This window comes from Odocoileus virginianus, chromosome 23 (assembly GCF_023699985.2).
Source record: "Odocoileus virginianus isolate 20LAN1187 ecotype Illinois chromosome 23, Ovbor_1.2, whole genome shotgun sequence".
NCBI lineage: Eukaryota > Metazoa > Chordata > Mammalia > Artiodactyla > Cervidae > Odocoileus > Odocoileus virginianus.
In genome coordinates, this window is record NC_069696.1 from 9,853,394 (window position 1) to 9,868,811 (window position 15,418).

A 15,418-nucleotide genomic window follows, 5' to 3' on the forward strand; every position below is an offset into this window, starting at 1 on the left:
CCGTTGGGCATCCTAACTGTCGCCCGACGGCGCTGACAGGGGGCGCTCGGGCCCAGACTGGCGGCAGTGCCGCGAGCTGGCCCCCTGGCTGCTGACTGGCGTCCACTGCACCACGCCCGCGAGCCGCCCCGGCCGCTGGTGTGGTAACGTACAGCGGCGCGCACTTCTTGGAGCTTCTATATCAGCTCCCCGCGCTCGGGTCACGGGCCCTCCTGAGGTAGATGATGGCGCCTGGGCTGCGGTGTCGTCGGCCTGGCACCTCTGCAGATTTTCTGCAACTGTTTTTCCCCCACCTTTAAACCAACTCTTTCGAAGCTCGGTATAGATGTGCACGCGCTCACCTGGCCTTGAGTTTCTCTGCGCTTCTCCACAGCCCAGGGAGGTAGTTTATATCATCTGTTCCCATTTTAGACGGGGGAGTTTTCATCCCAAACTGTGAAAACAACCCAGAATTTTGGACCTGGAAGGAACCTTAGGTCGTCCATTCTGGGTACCTCTCTTTTTCCTGGTGTTTTTCTTTTATTTATTTAGTTTTCAGCCGCGCCTGCGTGGCATGTGGGGTCTCAGTTCCCCTACCAAGGATTGAACCCGTGGCCCCTGTAGTGGAAGCTTAGAGTCTTAGCCGCTAGACTGCTGGGGAAGCCCCTTTCCTGACATTTATCTACTGAGGCTATCTATTTCTGAACGTCAGTGGAGGGAGCCTGGAAGGGTAAAAGGAAAAATAACAGCTAACAACATGTCAGGTGGTGGGTAGATATTGTTAGTCTTCCTTCATCTCTTAGATCAGGTTCTGTTAGCACTCCCATGTTACAGGTGAGGAAGCTGAGATGTTGCAGCTTGCCATTTTAGGTTCCGCCCCAGACTGACTGCTGTCTGGAGTCTATCTGTCTCTTCTGAAAATGCAGTTGACGAACACCTTATGAGTGTTAGGGAAGGAGAAGTCAGGGCTGAACTTAGCTTTGAGACCTCAGCCACCATAGGGGATGGACCTGCATCTAGCCCAGTCTTTCCCATTTTAAAGGGTAAAAAATTGATTTTTTTCCCCTTGTGTTATTTTTTTAATGTACATTTAAATGAGTCGTGCATTTAAAGAAAGCATGTAACATGTGCAAGTTATAAGGGATACCAGAATGGGAACTTTTGAACTTTAGTACCCGCCTCAAAAAGTTGTAGTACAGTTAAGATTTATGTAAAGTGTTGAGTTCAGTTGCTCAGTCATGTCCAACTCTTTGCCACCCCATGGACTGCAGCAGGCCAGGCCTCCCTGTCCATCACCAACTCCCAGAGCTTGCATTTAAAGTGTACGGTGCTCCTGTTAACCACTGTGTTACATTTTTCAGGCACATTAACTTGTTGAAGCTTCCCGACACACGTGTGAGATAATGCTGTTATACCCGCTTTACAGATGAAAAAATTGAAATACAGTGGCCAAGTTACTTGACAATATTGGATTAAGACCCAGGTAGCTGACCCAGACCTAGCTGACCTCTAGGAGTAACCACTATCATGAATTTAGTGTTTAATATTCTTATCCATTGAAAAAAAGTAAGGTCTGGACTTCGTGGTGGCCCAGTGGTTAAGAATCTGCTTGCAAATGGATTTGATCCCTCCAGGCATCCGGGGCTTCCCTTGTGGCTCAGCTGGTAAAGAATCCACCTGCAATGCAGGAGACCTGGATTCGATCCCTGGGTTGGGAAGATGCCCTGGAGAAGGGAACGGCCACCCACTCCAGTATTCTGGCCTGAAGAATTCCATGGACTGTATAGTCCATGAGGTCGCAAAGAGTCAGACACGACTGAGAGACTTTCACTTTTCTTTCTAGGCGTCTAAGCCACTGTACCCTGGCACCGGCAAGCCACAACTACTGAAGCCTGTGTGGCTGGAGCCTGTGCTCTGCTGCAAGAGAAGCCGGCGCTATGAGAAGCCCTTGTACCACAGCGGGAGGAAAGCTGACATGCAGCAATGAAGACCCAATGCAGTCAGAAATAAATAAAGTCTGCGAGGAAAAAAAGTCTCTAAAACAGCTCACAACTAGAGGGAGAATATTTGCAAATCATCTGTTCCATAAGGGACTTCTGTCTAAGATATATCTATCTAAGATATCTATCTAAGATAAAACTCAATTTTTTCAAAGGCCCTATTTGAAAATAGGCAAAGGTGACACCACCAAATACTAATGAGAATGCGGAGCTGCAGGAACTCGCATTGTTGGTGAGAATACAGCCAGTGTAGGAAACAGCTTGGCAGTTTCTTACAAAACTAGCATACTCTGGACTTGCCGGTGGTCCAGTGGTTAAGACTTCAATCTTTCACTTCACGGGGCTCAGATTTGATCACTGGTTGGGAAAGTTTAAGATCCCACGTGCCATGAGGCATGGCCCAAACACAAAAAACTAGCATACTTTTACTATACAGGTCAGTAATCACACACCTTGGTATTTACCGAAATGAGTTGAAAAATTATGTCCACACAAAAACCTGCACATGGATATTTATAACAGCTTTATTTATACTTGTCAAAACTTGGAAGCCACAAAGAAGGCCTTCAGGAGGTGAATGAATGAATAAACCGTGATACATTCAGACAATGGGATATTCTGGAGCAGTGGAAAGAAATGAGCCCTGAGAAGATGTGGAGCAAACTTTAATGGATATTACTAAGTGCAAGAAGTCAATCTGAAAAGGCTACCTTTATGATTCTAGCTATATGACACACTGGGAAAAGGCAAAACCATGGAGGCGAAAGATCATTGTCAGGGACCAGGGTGGAGGGAGAGAGGAATAAGTGCAGTGCAGAGAGATTTTAGGGCAGTGAACCCATTCTGAATGATACTGTAATGGTGAATACATGTCATTATATATTTGTCCAAATCCACAGATTGAACCCTAATGTAAACTATGGACTTTGAATGGCAATGATGTGTCAATATAGGTTCTTCCATTTTAACAAGTTGTACCACTTTGATGGGGGATGTTGATAGTGAGGGAAGCTGGAGTGGGCATGGCAAGGGGTATGTGGAAACTGTACTCCAATCAGTTTATCTGTGAACCTAAAACTGCTCTTTAAAAAGTTTTTTTTTTTTTAATGGGCAAAGGCTTTGAGTAGCTGTTTTTCCCAAGAAGTTATACAAATGAGCAGTAATACATGAAAAGACACTCAACATTATTTGTCATATGTAAATGCATATTAAAAAAGCAGAGACATTACTTTGCCAACAAAGGTCCATCTAGTTAAGGCTATACTTTTTCAAGTAGTCATGTATGAGTGTGAGAGTTGGACTATAAAGAAAGCTGAGCACTGAAGAATTGATGCTTTTGAACTGTGGTGTTGGAGAAGACTCTTGAGAGTCCCTTGGACTGCAAGGAGATCCAACCAGTCCATCCTAAAGGAAATCAGTGCTGAATATTCATTGGAAGGATTGATGCTGAAGCTGAAACTCCGATACTTTGGCCACCTGATGTGAAGAGCTGGCTCGTTTGTAAAGACCCTGATGCTGAGAAAGATTGATGGCAGGAGGAGAAAGAGACGACAGCGGATGAGATGGTTGGACGGCATCACCAACTCAATGGGCATGAGTTTGAGTAGACTCCGGGAGTTGGTGATGACAGGGAGGCCTGGCATGCTGCAGTCCATGAGATCACAAAGAGTTGAACGTGACTGAGTGACTGAACTGAACTGACTGAAATGCAAATCAAAACCGTAAGAAGATACCATTTCTCACCCACTAGAATACATTTTTTTGGTGGGGGATATTGATACAGGTTAAGGGATAACTGCTTTTCTGTGCCACCTCTTGCCGCTGTCATTGGTGCCCAGTGAATGTTAAATTGGGTTGAATTGAAGACTTCAGCGTGAGAGACTTGTGCTGTTGGTAGTGGAGTGAGAACTAGATCCCAGAACTTTTTACCTGGGCCTGATGTTTTTTTTTTACTCCATCCCTCCTCTCACCCTCCTCTCACCTCCTCTCACCTCTTGGCCTTGATTTGAAGCTCCTCTAAGATGGTTGCGTCCTTCTTCCCGAGACCACCTTACAATCAGAGATTCAAGCAGAGGGTCTTTTTGTTTCCAGTGGTATATGAGGTCATGGGGTCCCCAGATGAAAGCAAAAAAAGGGGAGGTATCAGGAACTGATTCATGAGGGCTGAGATACACAGCCACACATTGCCTTAGACCCTTTTCTTTCTGGCCTCTATAGGGACCGGAAAGCAGCTTTTATAATTTTCTAGCATGCACTGTGTTATATACTGTGTTATATACTACACATTTTATTTATTTTTGGCTGTGCTGGGGCTTCGTTGCTCCATGGACTTTTCTCTAATTGTAGCGAGCAGGGGCTACTCTCCAGTTTTTTCATTGTTTTGGCTTCTCGTTGCTGAGCACAGGCTCTAGGGTGTGTGGGCTTCAGTAGGTCCTCCTTATGGGCCCTAGATAGCAGAGGCTCAGTAGTTGTAGCGCACTAATGGGCTTAGTTGCTCCGAGACATGTGGAATCTTTCCAGACCAGGGATTGAACCCATGTCCTTTGCATTGGCAGGAAGATTCTTAACCACTGGACCACCAGGGAAGTCCCATACTGCACATTTTAAATTAAATTTATATGATAATTGTAGATTCATATGTGTAAAAATAACAGAGAAAGGTTAGATGCACATTTTACTCAGTTTTTCCCAATGGTAACATACTGTAAAACAATAGTACCATATCACAAGGATACTGACACTGATATAATAAAGATACAGGACATTTTCCTCACTACAAGGATCCCTCGTATTACCCTTCTCCTCTGTTGTTCAGTTGCTGTCATGTCCAACTTTTTTGTGGCCCCATGGACTGTAGCCCACCAGGCTCCTCTGTTCATGGGGTTTCCCAGGCAAGAATACTGGAGTGGGTTGCCATTTCTTTCTCCAGGGGATCTTCACAAGTCAGTGATAGAACCCATGTCTCCTGTATTGACAGGGGGATTCTTTACCACTGAACCCCCTGGGAAGCCTTGTCCTTACTTATCCCCTCCCTAATCATGGGACTCCACTTTGATAATTTTGCTAATTTCTAGAATATTATATAAATGAAATCATACAACATGTAACCTTTTAGATAGGATTTAGTTTTGTTTTGCTTTCCCTCAACATAATTCCCTTGAGATTTATCCAGCTTGTTTTGTGTATCAGTAGTTTATTCCCTTTTTTTTTTTTCTGAGTAGTATTCCATGGTATGGATTTATCACAAGTTAATCATTCACCCTTAAAGGGCATCTGGGTTGTTTCCAGTTTGGGGCTATTATAAATAAAACTGTACATACTTGTGTACAGCTTTGTGTTAACGCAAGACTTCATTTCTCTAGTATAAATGCCCTGGAATACAATTGTTGAGTCACATATTTGTTGAATATTTAGTTGTGTAGGAAACTACTAAATTGTTTTCCAGAACAACTGTACCATTTTGCATTCCATTTATCGATATATGAGTGACCCAGTTCCTGTTCTACTTTTGGTGCAGCAACTTTTTAATTTTAGCTATTTGATAGATGTGTAGGGGTATCTCATTATTGCTTTAATTTACATTATGGCTAGTGATAAGCATCCTTTCATATGCTTATTTCCCATCTTATGTTCTCTCTAGTGAAATGGATTTTCATGTCTTTTTCCCCAATTAAAAAAAATTTTTTTGTTTATTTTTTTAGGTCTTCACTGTGTGTCGCAGGATCTTTTTTTGCAACACACAGACTGTCTAGTTGTGGCGTTGCAGCTCAGTAGTGACTTGTGGGCTCCAGAACAAGACAGCTTTAGTAGTTGCTACTCTCAGGCTTAGCTGCCTAATGGCATGTGGGATCTTAGTTCCCCAACCAGGGATCAAACCTGCATCCTCTGCATTGCAAGGCGTATTCTCAACTACTGGACCACCAGGGAAGTCTGTGACAGTATTCTAATCAGATTGTTTACTTGTTGAGTTTTGAAAGTTCTTTCTAAGTTCTAGGTGCTAGTCCTTTGTCAGATACATGGTTTGCAAATATTTTCTCCCACTCTGTAGCTTGATTTTCTATCTTTTCAGCAGGATCTTTCACAGAACAGGAGTGTTTAATTTTGATGAAAGCCAATTTTTTTTTCCTTTTATGGATTGTGTTTTTTATGTCAAATTAAAGAACCCTAGCTGTAGTTTCAGTAGATTTTCTTTGACTGTTTTCCTAAGAGTTTTATGTTTTACATTTAAGTACATGGTCCACTTTGAGTTAATTTTCATATGGGACATTAACTTAGATTGAGGGATTTTTGTTTTGTTTTTGCTGATGGATGTCCGATTACTCCAGAACCATTTGGGGAAAACCCAGCTTTCCTCCACTGAATTGCTTTTGTACCTTTACCAAAATTCAGTTAAAAGCTACAATAATCAGGACTTCCCTGGTGGTCCAGTGGTAAATAATCCACTTGCCAATGCAGGGGACCTGGGTTTGATCCCTGGTGCAGGAAGATTCCACATGCATGCCAAGGAGCAACTCAGCCCGTGGACCCCAACTACTAGCCTGCACTCTCAGGCCTACTAGCCACAGCTACTGAGTCTATGTGCTGCAGCTACTGAAGCCCGCACACCTAGAGCCTGTGCCCAACAAGAGAAGGCACCACGATGAAAAGCCCAAGCGGTGCAACTGGAGAGTAGCCCCTGTTCACTGCAGCTAAAGGAAGCCTGCAAGCAGCAATGAAGACCCGACACAGCCAAAAATCATAATGACTTTTAAAAACTAAATTCTAATAGTTCTCATAACAAGGAGAATTTTTTATTTTATCTATATGAGAAGATGGATGTTAACTGAACCTATTGTAATTATTTCACAGTATATGTAAATAAAACCATCATGCCATATATGTTTAAGTTTTGCAGTGATGTATGTCAGTTATTTCTCAATACAACTTAAAAAACTAAATAAAAATTATATAATCAGGATTTTGATTGAGATTGCATTGAATGTGGATTGAAATCGAACACGGAAGTGACATCTTGTGGTCCAGTGGTTAGGATGCCATTCTTTCACTGCCGAGGGTATGGGTTCAGTCCCTGGTGGGTTTAATCCCCGAGGACCCACCAGCCGTGTGGTGTGGCTAAAAAAGGAAAAAATAGAAATGACATCTTTATACTGCTGAGTTTTCCAAACAGGAAACGCAGCATATTTTATACATAATGTGTGTATGTATGTTCACACCCTAAGAGAAACTCAAGACGTTTGGATAGGGATCAGAGAATAGAGCATTTATTACTCACAAAGCATCTTGTACTTATTCCCCACATTAACTCTATTTTTCTGCTGTATCTGCTGTTAACCCGTAAGTATAGAGAATTCTTAATGTCAGATATTGTATTTTGTGTTCTAGAATGTCTATTTTATCTATTGCTATGAACAAATTACCTCAAAACTCTCAGCTAAAACAATAAATATTTATTATCTCACAGTTTCCTGTGGACCAGGAATCCAGGTGAGGCTTATTTGTGTGCCTCCGTCTCGAGGTCCCTCAGGAGGTGGCATCAATCAGCTGGCACTGTGGTATCATTGAGGGCTCACCTGAGCCAGGGAAGAGAGTGTGAGCTGGTACCCACGTCATGGTTGTCACCAGGCCTTGGTCCCTCATCACTTGGACCCCTCCACAGGATGCCTTATTAAAAGGCAACTGTCTTCCCCCACCATGGTAAATGTTCAGAGAGTGAGTGAGTATTCAAGATGGAAACCATGGTCATTTTTTTTGTAAACTTCTTTGGGAAGTGACATCTCACTTCTACCAAATTTATTCAATAAATCCAGGCCACATTCAAATGAATAGTAGGAGGTTGAGATTATTAAGGACTGTCTTAGAGATATTCCTACCACAATGTCTATTTGATTTTTTTTTTACAGGCTTGAATTCTCTGTTGAGTTACTCTAACTATTCATCTGTTTTGTCTATCTTTTCATCTATTTGCTTTAACATACTAATCATAGCCATTTTTAAAGTCCTTATCTGGTAACTCCAATATCTAAATTATCATTGGGTCAACTTCTCTGACTATTTATCTCTTAATTATCAGTTAAATTTTCCTGTTTCTTTGTAAGTTTAGTTACTTTTTGTTGTAAGCTTGACATCATGGATATGTTGTAGATTATGTTAATTTTTCTCTAAAGGAATATCAAGAAAAAGGATGTATGTATATGAATAATTTAATCACTTTGCTGTACACCTGAAATTAATACAACATTGTAAGTCAACAATACTCCAATCCAAAATAAAACCAACCACAAAAGATAAAAAAGAATGTCAAGTTTTGTTTTGACAGGCTTTGAGGCTTGAATTTAGGCTCCAGTTGATTGGAGCTGTTTTAATTCTGCCTGTACTTGTAGGTGTACTCCTTATTCCTAGGGCAATGCTTTTCTGGAATCTTAACTGATGCCTGGAACACGAACCAAAATCTCTTCACTTTGGCCAGGCCCAGTCTCCAGTGTCATCCAGCAGGTGTGTTCGATCCTTAGGTCGGGAAGAGCCCCTGGAGAAGGAAATGGCAACCCACTCCAGTATCCTTGCCTGGAGAATTCCATGGACAGAGGAGCCTAGTGGGCTACAGTCCATGGGGTCACAAAGAGTTGAATGCAACTGAGCACGCATGCCTATAAGTAGTTGAATGTATTTTGTCCCCTTTTATATTTGTTTATTGTGGGAGGGTAAATCCAACATGAGCCACTCCCTCATGGTTGAAACTTTTAAGTCCTTAAAAAGCGTAAGTGTAATGGGAAGCCAATATTTTACCAGCTTTATTTTTATTTCCACAATAGCTGTTTATTTTTCCCAATAGACAAGTCACTTTCTAGGGGTGCCACATCCTTTCTTATCTTTTTGAGAATTTTAATAATGTTTAAAGTTTTTTGTGATTTTCTCTATTTACTCTTTTCCTAGTCATTAGGGTTGTTTTTTTTTTTTTTTTTTTTTTTTGAGGGAAACACAGGACAGTCTTTACTTTTAAGTGATTATCAGTACAATATCAGTACACCAAGTAGTAACATGTAACAAGTTAGTGAACTCTACCATCTAGTAAGTTTGAATAAGAGAAACTAAGAGCAGCCCAACACTAGGACCCATTATTCTAATCCTTGGCTGGAAAGGACTATTTTAAGGCTGGCTGCTGTTTCATGTGGGTCACAAATAACTATTTACTACTTTTTCATAGATAAAGCCCCTGACCTTCAAGAAAGATTTAGGGGGAAAAAACATTTTAATCCCTTTCTTTCTTAAGAAAATTGGGTTTTTAAAAACTATCTAAGAAAGAAAAAGTCGGTGTTGATAATATGCTGCTTGAGTGAAAGGCATAGAAAACACACAACATATATCCATTAAATTTCTAAGAAATATAAGGTAAAAAGATTCACTCTTTGGATAAGCTCTAAGCCTGTACAAAGAATCTACATTTGCGATTCTGCAAAAAGTGAAGGGACCTACTATATAATGTACAGAAATAATTTAATGCCTTTTCATAAGATATAACTCAAGCCTTGCTAAATGAAACCTCATGTTCCATGAAGGCATTCAAAACGCCAATCCACGGAACAGGCACTTTTCTTCTCCCTCTATCCATTTATGCGGTAGTTCTCATGGATTTCTGGCCGGACGTCGCAGACAAAGACCAAGAGGTTATCCAAGACTTCATCCCTATTCTGCTGGAAGTAGGTCTGAAGGATGGTCATCTTCTTATGGGTGTCCTCTACTTCAGTGCTGAAACTGCCATGGGATCCCAGAGCCACAGCTTCCTTGGCCTTGAACTCCTTTTCCCTCTGCAGGCGGTACTGTTCAGTTTCAGCCTGTGCTGCTTCTTTGGCCTGCTTCAACCTCCGGTTCTTTCGCTTGTGGGCCTCGGACACCTTCTCGGCGGCCCGCTTCTCCACCTGGAGCAGCTGCTCGATGCCCTGAGACTGACTGGCCATGGCTATGACGATGGCGCCGGCGGCTGCGACCTAGGGATTTTTTTTTGTTGTTGTTTGTTTCTTTGTACAGTGTTGTGCCTCTTTCCTAGTGTTGGTTTTCTTTAAGTATTTGGCAAGTTCTGCTCAAATGTTCAGGTCTGTCTTTGAGGGTCTCTGATGGATCCTTCTTGAATGTTTTTATTTACTGAGAAGTATTATTCTCTGTGGAGCCAGGATAAGACATTGCTAGGCAGGGTATACTTTGTGGTTAGTTTGGGGCATTGGGGCTCCTGTTTCTGCTGGTGTTACCAACCATCCAGCACTTCTCTGGCCAAGGAGTCTTACAGTGACTGTTCTCACCTGGTGCTTGATACATCTATCTGGTCTGCTTGCCTCGGGTGGAAAGAGAGGAAATTGGTCATCTTTTTGCTTCACATGAATCCCCAAACCAATCATCCTGATAAGTTTCTCTCCCACTTCCCAGATCTGTCACTTTGATGGACAGAGACACCCAGGGACCCTCCACCTCTCACAGTGATGTCTTCCTGCCTGTATTTTGTCCTTTGGTTTCCTCTGTCGACCTCATCCTGCCTGACTTCCACTTTTGAGAGATTCCTTATGGCTTCTGATTCAACAGGGTATTATTTTTTGCTTTCTGGAACTATTATGAATTTATTTAAAGATTTGCTTTATTTTACCTCTGTTGTTTGAGGTAGGAGACAGAAGCAGTGTACACAGGTGGCAGTCTGACATCTTGGACTTAGTGGCTCTTGAGAACCTTTCTGTTGTTCTGATGCTGAAAGCTGACTTGGCTCAGCATGGAATTCTTGCGTCACAATCATTTTCCCTCAAAACTCTATAAAACAGTTTCCCACTGTGCTTTAACATTTAGTTCTTGTGATAATTCTGATGTTCTGATTTCTGACTCATTCATTTTAGGTAACTTGTGTTTTTTTCCCCCCATCGTAATGTTTTCTTGTTCTTTGTATTAAAAAATCTTACCAGGATATGTATATGTATGGAAACTTTTATGTTACTTTTGCCTCGTTAAGTTAACTTAAAATTATGTGATTCAAGAGTTAAGGCTTCCTTCACTTCAAGGAAAAATTAATTAATTGTCTGAAATCAATTAACAGTACATGAGTCTACATCCAATCTTTATTCTGTTCCATCTTTCTTGACGTCAGTAATCCTATACTGTATCGATTACACAATATATTGTCCAACTTTGCTTTTTCAAAATTCTAGGTCCTTGGTGCTTCCATATGAAATTTAGGGATAGCATATCCATTTCAACAACCAAGAAAGTTTGCTGAAATTTTTATTGAGATTACACTGAATCTGTAGGTCAGTTTGAGGGTGAATTCACATTTTAATAATTTTGAATCTTCTGATTCATGTCCATGGTATATCTCTTCACTTGGTTAGGTCTTTAATGTCTTTTAACAGTGTTTTGTAGTTTTTAGTGTGCAGATCTTCCACATATATTTTGTCAGAGTATTTCATATTTTTGACACCATAATACATTTAAAACTTTTCTATTTCTAATTGTTCATTGTTTTATATAGAAATATAATTGATTTTAATACATTTTTAGAGTTACAGCAAATGCAGTTGACTTTTATATATTGATCATATATCCTTCACTTTGCTAAACTCTAGTAGCTTTTTGGATTTTATATATGATCATGTTGTCTACAAAATAAAGGTAGCTTTACTTCTTCCTTTCCAATATAGTTACCTTTTCCTTCTCTCTTTTCTTTTTTATTTTACTTCTTTGACTGCACTGTGTCTTAGTTGCTGCACACAGGATCCTTAGTTGTGTCATGTGAACTCTTAGTTACGGCATCTGGGATCTAGTTCCTTGTTCAGGGATTGAACCTGGGCGCCCTGCATTGGGAGCTCGGAGTCTTGGCTAGTGGACCACCAGGGAAGTCCCTATTTTTTATTTTTAATCTTTAGTTCACTGAAAGAAATTATTATTATTTAATGACTGTGTCAATTTTGAAAAAAATCAGTGTAATCAATAAGTAAGCTTATGATATGGTTACAAGTGAAAAGTTTTGTCTCATTTGCAATTTGCAGCATAAATTAATGGAGAAAATGTTATAACTTATAAAATTAACACCAATAGTTTTGTAAATTTTATATGTAAAGGGCTGAATCACTGCAATCATGAGGTTCTATTTTTGTTGTTGTTGTTGGCCTCTCCATGGAGCATGTGAGATCTTAGTTCCTTGACCAGGGACTGACCTCTCACCTCTGCATTGGAAATGTGAAGTCATGACAACTAGACTGCCCAGGAAGTATCCCCCATATATATATATATATATTTTTAATTGTGGTTCTGACTCTAGAAATCAGTTACTCAAAGTATACAGTTTGACTTCAGGAAAAAGATAAACAAATGATAATAAATCAGAGTTTTGAATGTTAGGTTGATTTCTGGACTAGACTAGGCCTGGGAAGGGAAGTCACAGTTACGTGAACCGTGAACTTCCAGATGTTCAAGCTGGATTTAGAAAAGGCAGAGGAACCAGAGATCAAATTACCAACATCCGTTGGATCATAGAAAAAGCAAGAGAGTTCCAGAAAAACATCTACTTCTGCTTTATTGATTATGCCAAAGCCTTTGACTGTTTGGATTACAGCAAACTGTGGAAAATTCTTAAAGAGATGGGAACACTAGACCACTTGACCTGCTTCCTGAGAAATCTGTATGTAGGTCAGGAAGCAACAGTTAGAACTGGATATGGAACAACAGACTGGGTCCAAATAGGGAAAGGAGTACGTCAACTCTGTATATTGTCACCCTGCTTATTTAACTTCTATGCAGAGCACATCATGAGAAACGCTGGGCTGAATGAAGCACAAGCTGGAATCAAGATTGCCAGGAGAATTATCAATAACCTCAGATATGCAGATGACACCACCCTTATGGCAGAAAGCAAAGAAGAACTAAAAGAGCCTCTTGATGAAAGTGAAAGAAGAGAGTGAAAAAGTTGGCTTAAAGCTCAATATTCAGAAAACTAAGATCATGGCATCTGATCCCATCACTTCATGGCAAATAGATGGGGAAACAGTGGAAACAGTGGCAGATTTTATCTTCTTGGGCTCCAAAAACACTGCAGATGGTGACTGCAGCCATGAAATTAAAATACACTTGCTCCTTGGAAGAAAAGTTATGACCAACCTAGACAGCATATTAAAAAGCAGAGACATTACTTTGCCAACAAAGGGCTGTCTAGTCAAAGCTAGACTAGACATGTGGTCATGTAGGATGTGAGAGTTGGACCATGAAAGCTGAGCACTGAAGAATTGATGCTTTTGAACTGCAGTGTTGGAGAAGACTCTTGAGAGTCCCTTGGACTGCAAGGAGACCCAATCAGTCCATCCTAAAGGAAATCGGTCCTAAATATTATTTGGAAAGACTGCTGTTGAAGCTGAAACTCCAATACTTTGGCCAGATGAGGCAAAGAACTGACTCATCTGAAAAGACCCTGATGCTCGGAAAGATTGAAGGTGGGAGGATAAGGGGACAACAGAGGATGAGATAGTTGGATGGCATCACTGACTCAAAGGACATGAGTCTGAATAAACTCCAGGAGTTGGTGATGGACAGGGAGGCCTGGCATGCTGCAGTCCATGGGGTCGCAAGGAGTTGTACACGACTGAGCAACTGAACTGAACTGAACTGAGGCATGGGAAGGGAAGTCTGGTGTTATGCTGCTTATCTGACATCATTGCTCCATTCAGGAGTGTGGTAGGTTTACTGATGGGTTAAGGGAAGATAACTTCTCTTTCTTGACTTAGTTTACAGTCTAAAACCTCCAGTACCGTGTTGTATAGAAGCAAAGAGGGCTGATATCCTTACTTTTTTCCTGAATTTAAGGAGAAAACATTCAGTATTTTACCATCAGGTATATTTGGTAGCTCTGTTTTTCATAGATGTCCTTCGTCAAGTTGAGAATGTTCCAACTACTCCTAGTTTGCTGGGAGATTTTTTTTTTTTGTTTCAGGAAGAGATGTTCATTTTGGCAAATGTTTTTTATGCATTTGTTGAGATAATCTTGTGATTTTTGTTTTTTAGTCTATTAATATGGTAAACTATAATGATTGGTTTTGGAATGTTGAAACAGCCCTGCATTCCTAAGGGTAATGTATTATCTTTTTATATATTGCTGGTTTCAATTTGATAAGATTTTGTTAATAATATTTGCCTCAATGTTTATGAGAGATGCTGTTTTGTAGTTTTCTGGTGTTATCTTTGTCTGGTTTTGGTATGTCCAATAATGCTGATGCAGCGTTCAGAGAATGAGATGGGAAACACTTCCTCCTTTTTTTCTGGAAGAGTTTGTGTAGAATTGGTATTATTTCTTCCTCCAAAGTTTGGTAGAACTTACTAGTGAAGCCATGTGGACCTGAAGTTTTCTTTGTGGGAAAGTTAAGTAAATTCATTGTCTTTAATAAATATAGAATTATTCCAGGTTATATGCTTCTTTTTGAGCTTTAGTACTCAGTGTCTTTGAAAAATATTGTCCATTTCATCTACATTGTCAAACTTATTGGCATAGCATCTTGTTTATAATGTTCTCCACATCAGCCACCTTTACCATTCTTTTTTAAAAATAGTTTTATTCATTTATTTGTTATTTTTTATTGTGCTGGGTCTTCGTCACTGCTTGGGCTTTTTTTTTTTCTTCTTTAGTTGCAGTGAGCAGGGACTACTCTTTAGTTGTGATGTGTGGGCATTCCATTGACATGACTTCTCTTGTTTTGGAGCACAGGTTCTAGAGCATAGGCTCAGCTGGGCTTATCACTACGTGACATGTGGGATCCTCCCAGACCAGGGATCCAACCTGTGTCTCCTGCATTGGCATGTGGATTCTTTACCACTGAGCCACCAGGTAAGCTCCACCTTTATCATTCTTGATATTGATCATTTGCATTTTATTTTTTTTCCTGACCTGTTCTATCTAGAGGATTGTACATTTTGTTTATCTTCTGATTTTAGTTGAAGCATGTGGGATCTAGTCCCCTGATCAGGGATTGAACCTGGGTCCCCTGTGCTGGGAGTGCAGCGTCTTAGCCACTGGACCACCAGGGGAGTCCCTCTTTTTCTGTTTTCTGTTTCATTTCTTTTCACTCTGATCTTTAAAATTTCTTGTGCTCACTTTGGTTTGCTCTTCCATTTCTACTTTAAAGTAGAAACTGAGGTCCTTGATTTGAGACATTTTTTATTTTCTTTTTTAATTAATTATTTATTGAAATATAGTTGGTTTACAATGTTGCATTAGTTTCCGGTGCACAGCAAAGTGACTCAGTTATATATATATGTACACATATGCTTTTTTATATTCTTTTCCATTATAGTTTTTTACAGGATAGTGAATACAGTTCCCTGTGCTCTATAGTAGGACCTTGTTGTTGATCTATTATAGCAGTTTATATCTACGGATCCCTAACTCCTAATTTATCCCTCCCCCACTCTCTTTCCCCTCTGGTAAC

The 15,418-nt window shown here is 40.4% G+C and overlaps 1 long non-coding RNA gene and 1 pseudogene across 2 annotated transcripts; one reads left to right on the forward strand and one right to left on the reverse strand.

Annotated features, from left to right (window-relative positions):
* The first annotated feature begins 74 nt into the window (after positions 1 to 74).
* LOC110126981 (uncharacterized) lies at positions 75 to 6,999 on the forward strand. Of its 2 annotated transcripts, none has more exons than XR_002310609.2 (3): positions 75 to 382; positions 1,341 to 1,462; positions 1,823 to 6,999. It is a non-coding gene; the product is annotated as an uncharacterized lncRNA (long non-coding RNA). The 2 variants fall into 2 exon arrangements; XR_002310608.2 differs by having other exon boundaries at positions 77 to 382; positions 5,681 to 6,999.
* Positions 6,899 to 10,751, reverse strand: LOC110126980 (V-type proton ATPase subunit G 1 pseudogene; annotated as a pseudogene).
* Between the last annotated feature and the right edge of the window lie 4,667 nt (positions 10,752 to 15,418).